This window comes from Malaclemys terrapin, chromosome 6, assembly GCF_027887155.1.
Source record: "Malaclemys terrapin pileata isolate rMalTer1 chromosome 6, rMalTer1.hap1, whole genome shotgun sequence".
NCBI classification, from domain to species: Eukaryota; Metazoa; Chordata; order Testudines; family Emydidae; genus Malaclemys; species Malaclemys terrapin.
The window spans coordinates 67,919,545-67,927,378 of NC_071510.1; the positions used below are offsets into that span (position 1 = coordinate 67,919,545).

General features: G+C 38.1%; 1 long non-coding RNA gene across 1 annotated transcript in view; it reads left to right on the plus strand.

The window, feature by feature from the left end:
- Positions 1-6,883, plus strand: part of LOC128838906 (uncharacterized) — a 144,682-nt gene extending 137,799 nt beyond the window's left edge. Inside the window, exon 5 of the long non-coding RNA XR_008445320.1 lies at positions 6,749-6,883. This is a non-coding gene — a long non-coding RNA (uncharacterized LOC128838906). The remainder of the gene's footprint in view (positions 1-6,748) is intronic.
- Positions 6,884-7,834: the final 951 nt, after the last annotated feature.

Consider the following 7,834-nt stretch of genomic DNA (forward strand, 5'->3'; position numbering starts at 1 on the left):
TGAGACAAAAAGCACACTTAATCCTTTCAGTCCCTAATGGTTTTCCCTTCCCATCACTTCCATCTTTTTTAGATTAAGTTTATGCAAGATGGATTACTCTAGGAATTTATCTTGGCTAGGCAAGTTTTCTATATAATCTCTCTTGTTGATTCTTGCAGACTATTTTGCATCAAGGACTCTCAGAATGTTCTGGGGTAAATTTGAATGAAGTTCATTCCTATTTGCCATGCAATGCTCTCCACAGTTGACATGCACTGTTGTACATTTAATTTCCATCTCACCATGTTAACCACTGATCTCTCAAATGGTGACATTTTACATTTTTATATAAGGAATAGTCAAACAGGCATTTTTCTATAATCTTCATCTTTTTATATACCACTCATAAAATAAAACACAAAAGAAATTGCATGTTCTTGCAACTTTCTTTGGTCAAAATAATTTTGCTTAAATTTACTTTCTCTTCTTTCCTATCTCATTTATACTAATCATTTCAAATGATAAACAGCTAAAGCTCTACACAAGGAAAGAATTAATCCTCTGAGATATTTGTTGCTATCCCATATGTTCAAGATCAAAAGGAGGTTACATTTTAAAAGAAGAAAGTTTTAAATGGAATAAAGATTTGGGAAAGTAATTCAGAAATGAGAAAGTTTCACAAGCTAATAAAATACACAGTAGGATTTGTGTCCAGAGTTCAGACACTGGCATGCCTATGAAATAGTTCTAATTAGAACATTCTGAGTAAAGACATACAAATAAATACTCAAAAATCCCATTTTGCTTCAGCATTCCATGCAAGAACTAGTAGCCAGATCCTCAGCTGTTGTAAATCAACATATCTCATTTTAAATCTGTGGAGTTATATTGAATTAAACAACTCTGGGTGTGGCCCCATATTTTTAACACTAGAGCAGGATTTACTCACTGCAGGTTTCCAGACCATGGCCAATATAATTAATCAACATGGTACAATAATATAAGAATGGTTGTACTGGATCAGACAAATGGTCCATCTAGCCTTCCAACAGTGGCCGGTGCCAGAGGCTTCAGAGGGAATGAACGCAACAGGTAACTATTGGGTGATCCATTCCCTGTTGTCCAATCCCAGGTTTGGGCAGTGAAAGGTTTAGGGACACTCAGAACATGGGGTTGCAACCCTGACCCTTTTAGCTAATAGCCATTGATGGACCTATCCTCCATGAACTTATCTAATTCTTTTTTGAACCTAGTTATACACAACATCCCAGGGCAATGACTTACACAGGTTAATTGTACATCATTTGAAGAACCACTTCCTTTTCTATGTTTTAAACCTCCTGCCTAATATGCCTTGGTGATTTAGGTAAATCTGTGTATGGCTAAATGAACTTTATTTTCCACTTTAATGATTTTAGAATGACCGAGCCAATTTAAATTTAAAATTATGCTTGGAGGGAGGCATAGGGTCTGATCCAAAGCTATCTGAGTCAATGAGAGATTTTGGTTCTTTGTCTCGGGCCTATAGAGAGCCTGAATTTTGAAAGTTGTGTGCTCTGAAGTGTGTGCACAGTTAAAGGTCACCAGAATCTTTGTAGAAGTCGGGGGGAGGAGCAAAGCCAAAGTGCCCCTTCTGCTCCGCAGCTGGCTGCCATCATGGTGAGCCAGCTGCGCTCTCTTCTGATGCTATAGCAGCCCCTCCTGGGTGAAAGATGTAATTGCAGTCCCCCCCCCAACAGAATCTATTATTCTGCGGGGGAGGGGGGGCAGGAAGCATGAATTCTGTGCTTCTGTTTCTTTTCTTCAAAAGTGTATGAGTGTGTGGGAGGCATGGCATGGCCATTCCCGCCCCCTGGTTCCGGTGCCAGTGGTGCATTTCCCATGATATCATACACAAATTGGGCATTGTCCACTTAGATACAGAGCTGTTTGCCCATGTAATTGAGGCAATAGCATGCACATATTAGTCAGGCTTTTGCAGATGTGCCTTTTTAAAAGTCAAGTCCAGTATGTCAGGGTACATCTGTCATGAACCTTTGAAAATATGACTTTAAAATGGAAATGTAATAGAACCTCCCTTCTCCTGACCCCCACCCCAATAAAATGAGTTAGTACAAGAAGGCCCTGCTGACATGGAAAGTGTGGTGTGCTTTCCCGAATAGCTGACCCCTGCTGTAATTTTTTAAACAGTTTGGGCTCAACTCATCTTTGGTATGACATGATTGAAATGACTGGAAACATTAGAGATGAAGTTTATTGCAATGTAAGTTTAATAGTTAATAGGCACACAACAAATGCTTTTCTGGGGCAACTCTACTCACATGAGTCACTTCAATTGCTAGATCCTCAGTCTACTACCATGACCTCTTAGGAGCTTTTAGCCTTGTTCCTTTCCTATGGTGTCTACTGCTGTCCATGGGAGAGGCACAGACAGATTCTGATCTGTTTACAACATTGTCGATGAGATCAGCATCTGTCCCACAGTCATATTGTTCTGAAAATGCAGCATCTGATAGTTGGAAGTGATAGTGGGAAAGACTTTATTGACTTTTATCTCTTTGTGATTTCACAACTGAGTGATCTGGATTGGAAACATTTTCAGTAAAAATGAGGAACTGCTACTACTTAACAGGATGCGTCTTCTACCGTGGACCACTGTAGACAGAGAGAACACAATATCTAAATTACCATAAACTAAGGCATACACATAAGCATTCCTAAATTGTGGATTCAAGCCTTCACTCCTTGTTTAACCAAAATCCGTATTTAACTCTGTGTCTCAGACCCTATAATTAGAGCAGGCTGGAAGACAAAAATCTCTTCCCATGAAAAATTCTACATTTTTGATTTTTTTTTTTTTGCCCCCAACTGGGATGAAATGCCAAAACACATTGTTTTTCCATGGGAAGAGATCTCAAGAAAAAAATCATTTCAGCAGAATCAAAACTGAATTTTTCCACTTCCCAGCTGCCTGCCTGGAAGCACCTTCTCCCTCCCACTCTCTGTCTCCAAAACTGGGAGGCTGGCAGGAAGGCTGAATGGCCACGCACTCTCCCTCTCCTTCCACAGAATTGGGAGGGTTGCATGGGAGGCAGAAGATCAAAGTGCTCAGTCTTGGCAGCCCTCTGGGAAAGCATTTGTCAATTTCAATGACAGAAAGTGACATTGACAAGTGTCTTCCAGGTGGGCAGCTGTGGAGCTGCGATTTCAATTTCCTGGTGGAAAAACAATTTTTGGGGGCAAATCTGAAATTTTCTCACAGAAAATTTTACTTTTGTGAAAAGGGATATTTTTTGTCAGAAAATTGTTCAGATTAAATTTTTTCAACCAGTTCTACCTTTAATACTGTAGTTTAGAGCCTGATACTGGCAGGTAGCTAGGGATTAGTAGGAGCATTGCAAGCAGATCAAGGGAAGTGATTATTCCCCTCTATTCGGCTCTGGTGTGTCCAGTTTTGGGCCCCCCACTACAGAAAGGATGTGGACAAATTAGAGAGAGGCCAGCGGAGCGCAATGAAAATGATTAGGGGTCTGGGGCACATGATTTATGAGGAGAAGCTGAGGGAGCTGGGCTTGTTTAGTCTGCAGAAGAGAAGGGTGGGTAAGGGGGTTTGATAGCAGCCTTCAACTACCTGAAGGGGGGTTCCAAAGAGGATAGAGCTAGGCTGTTCTCAGTGGTAGCAGATGACAGAATAAGGAGCAATGGTCTCAAGTTGCAGTGGGGGAGTCTAGGTTGGATATTAGGAAACACTATCTCACTAGGAGGGTGGTGAAACACTGGAATGGGTTACCTTGGGAGGTGGTGGAATCTCAAACTTTAAAGGTTTTTAAGGCCCGGCTTGACAAAGCCCTGGCTGGGATGATTTAATTGGTGTTGGTCCTGCTTTGGGTAGCGGGTTGAACTAGATGACCTACTGAGGTCTTTCAACCCTAATCTTCTATGATTCTATGGTTCCCCTATTGTATGGGAAGTCTCCATGTGGCATAAAGCTATTTTAGCCATCTCTAGGCCACCTACCCATTGGTATACTATGAGAAAAGTATTTGGTGGACTTACATTGTAAATGATAAATTGTTAAAATCCATAATGGTAATAGCTTATATCAAAAATGGATAATGTAAAGCTTCTTTGGAGGATAACTACTTCTCACCTCTCTGAGTTTATTTATTTATTTTTTAAATAAATCAAAGCTAAGTCCAGACACCTGCCTTTTCTTAGGGTTAAGCTGATGGCTTAATTTGAAATAGCATGTGGTTTACTTTAGATGGCTATATTTTTATTTGGTCTGTAATTTACACACACACACACACACACACACACACACACACACACACACACACACACACAAAAAGCAGGTGCTATTAGTAGAGTTAAAATGTTCTAACAGTTTCTGGGCAAACAGATATCATTTTATAAATGTGAGATTTGCCATACTGCTAAAGTAATGGAAAAACAAGTCATGAAAGCTTTTCCTTTGTAAGCACTTGTAACATCTTGCAAGTAATAATTCCTATTAAGAAGTTATATAATGTTTCTCAACATGTGTTCTGGCCTGCAACTATTATGTCAATAAACACAGCTAATCAGTTTAATGTGTTTTAGGCAGAGGCAGGCAGTGCATACAAATCTGCAGATAAAAAGGAAGGAAGATATATTTTTTTCTCCTTTCTTGTGGGTTTTGTGTGGGTATCCATGTAAGGACTCATTCTCAAAGCTGTGTGATGTTCCCTTTTTTATTCTGGGGAGTTTTGCAAAAACATCTTCTTCATTCCATTGAATTTCACATACCCTTAAATTTATCTTGATTTAAAATTTCACCAAACTGGCTAATTTTGCATTAGAAATAATGCAAGAATATGGATTTTTGCATAGCTTAATGTGTGAGAGAGATTTGTTTCTTATATTTATGCTCAAAATCTAACCTATTTTCACTAGAACATGGGAATGTTAATAAAAATATTAACAGACTTTATTGACTTTTTCTGAGAAAATTGATTCATTTTGAGTTCATAATGGAAAGTTGAAAAACTTCAGTTTTGCCTTACATTATTTCACACATTGCTGTTCTTTACACTATCATGAAAGTTTGTCCTCAGGTTTCCTTCTCTTATTCATTTATTTTCCTCTTTACATTCTAATCACACATACACATACATTTGGCTTCCACTTTAGTGCTACCCAAAATGTGCAATATGACTGCACTGTCTGGAGAACAGGAATATTGATGTGCCCTCAAAATAGGCCCCCTCTTGCACTTGGCAGCATAAGAGACTGACCACAAATCACTAGGTTAACTGTTGCTTGATGGTACTGGGTCATTTGATCATTTTAAGATGTTATTAGTTTTAATTTGTAAATCATACTCTATTTCTTCAGCCCTTAAATTAAACGTAGCATGCTCAAGGTAAAATCTGCATACACATGAGGAATAGAATCTGACAAACTCTGCTGAGATTTCTCTTTTATAGAACAAAACAAGGAGACCTGCAGTGTGTTGGTTTCCTGAACTACTCAACTGGATAGATTTGGTCTTAGTCTAGATGTTGGAGAGGAAACTGTAGTATGTACTTTTAAGTGTGTAAGATAAAAACAATAATTTAATAGTGTGTGTGTGTTGAAAGACTGTAGATCAAATTCTAATCCTTCTGTTGATTTTAAACAAATTTCATTAGGTTTGGTAGTCTGTAGAGTTATATAGAATCAGAGAAATTAGAAATGGAAAAGACCAATTAAATCATCTAATGTGTCCCTCAGGGGGTCAGTAAAGGATTGTTCTCTATAGTGTATAATAATCATGTTATCCAATTATACAATACCTAAGAATGGCCAGTCAATTTAGATCCCTTGATTAGCTGAGTGTTCTATTAACCATATTCTTCACCCTTGCTCTCCACTTTTTTTTAATAGTGATCAGGGACCCATTTTAAAATAAAAAAAGATGACAAAAAAAATGTTCCTTTTCTTAACTCCCAAGACTACGGTGTAGGCTTGCATGAAGCACTGCAACAGCTAAGAGTCATGCACAAATGTATAATCACTTCTTTAGTGGTGCCTGATTCCCTAGTCCTTAAATCAGTAAGTATTTTCTTTCCTTAATAATGTCATTGGAAGTTTTACCTGAATAAGGAAAAATGAGATCATGCTTTCATTATTTACATTTATTTCTAGAATGATTTCTCACTGCTATATGTAATCACTAATCTCTTTATAATGTAACTTTAAAAACAGTACTGCAAATCTAGGTAATGTCTACGGTATGGAACTTCAGGAGAGCTTTCACTCTTGGCAACTGATATTATACATGCTTCTGAGAGCTTTAATTTGCATATTCACCTTTTTATCTGTCTGGCTGCTTGTGAAAAGATTAGTCCATATAATCTTTTACATTCTGTGCATCTTGTATGTAGTTAGTAGTAGAATATCTGGCAGTGTGACAGGTATTAGGCACGTTGATGATTGCTGCTGAATGAAAAAGAGTTAGATTTAATTTTGTTTTGGGAAATAGTCTGAAGGTGATCATGGGTAGTATTCAAACTGGGAATGAAAATTTGAGTACGTTTTGATTCTGAGGAGTGTGGAAGATGATTTTGTATCTGTGAAGTACATAGTTATTAATAATTTAAAGGTATGGGACAGATCCAAACTTGTGCGGTGGTTACATTGTGGCAGTCTACTGGTCTATTTAGCTAGCCAAGAATTCTCTAGCATGGGGGGATTCCAATGTGGTATAGACATGACATAGTGTTCTTTTCTTCCACCTTCCTTCCAGGCCCTGGACAGTAGTGACTGAAGAAAAGGCATTCTGACTGGGAATCCCTGGCTGCACTAATGACCACTCAGAGGCCCTGACCAGCTGGCCCAATTTAAAGCAGCCCTGAGACTTGGCCAGCTGAACATCTGGGGTGAGGTAAGATAACAGTGAGTTAAACCCAGTTTTTACACCGTTTTACCCTGATACCAGGCCCAGAAGGGCAGATTCTGGGGACTTTTCCCATCTTCTAGGGATTTCCCCTTTAGACATGCAATGATAATCAGAACTGTTCCCACACTGGAGAAAAGGTGGAGTTCCAACCTCCTTCTCCCCAAACATATTAATTTCAAAAGATTTTCAAAATAGCAAAAGTGCAATTAATTATTCCTGAAAACAGCTGTACTTTGTCCTTTGGCTAGTTCCTTCTGGATGGCTGAATTTGGGAAGAAGAGAATTGCATCAACAAGTGACAGATGAATTCATTGCTGTACTATCTTTGTATTCTTGCTATAGAAAAGTGGCAAAAGTAGAATGCTCCGATTCTATTGATTACACTCTGAGCATGAAGATGTGATCAGTTTTTTTATGGGGAATAATAGTGTGTGTCTATACCCATATTTACTTTCTTCATATCCCTGATCGCTAAAATCCTGACATGCCTGCATGTCCTTCATATTTTCTTCTCTAATTAGGAATAAATTGGTGTATATTCCTTGGCTATTGTAGCGGAATTTGTTAGTATATTTTTTAAATGGGCCATAATCTGTAGGATTAAGATGTCAAGCACATTCACAAATGCTCCTTTGCTGGTTGACAGTTACATTGTCAGTAAAATTACTGTTTGCCATTGCTATCCAGAATGAGTAGCAAGGGTCAGTTTAAAGAGTGGAATTTTAACTGCATGAGTGGTAAAATAATTATTTCCTCAAAGTCTCATTATATTCTCATCATAGCATTCATTTTTCATAAATTATGTAAATTTCATATTGACATGTGAGATATGTATCTGTATCAGGCACATTTCCGTTATATATTTAGATACAGTAGAATATGCTAATTATGCTCTTTACCTATTACACTTTCAATGATCTGAAAGTACTAAAT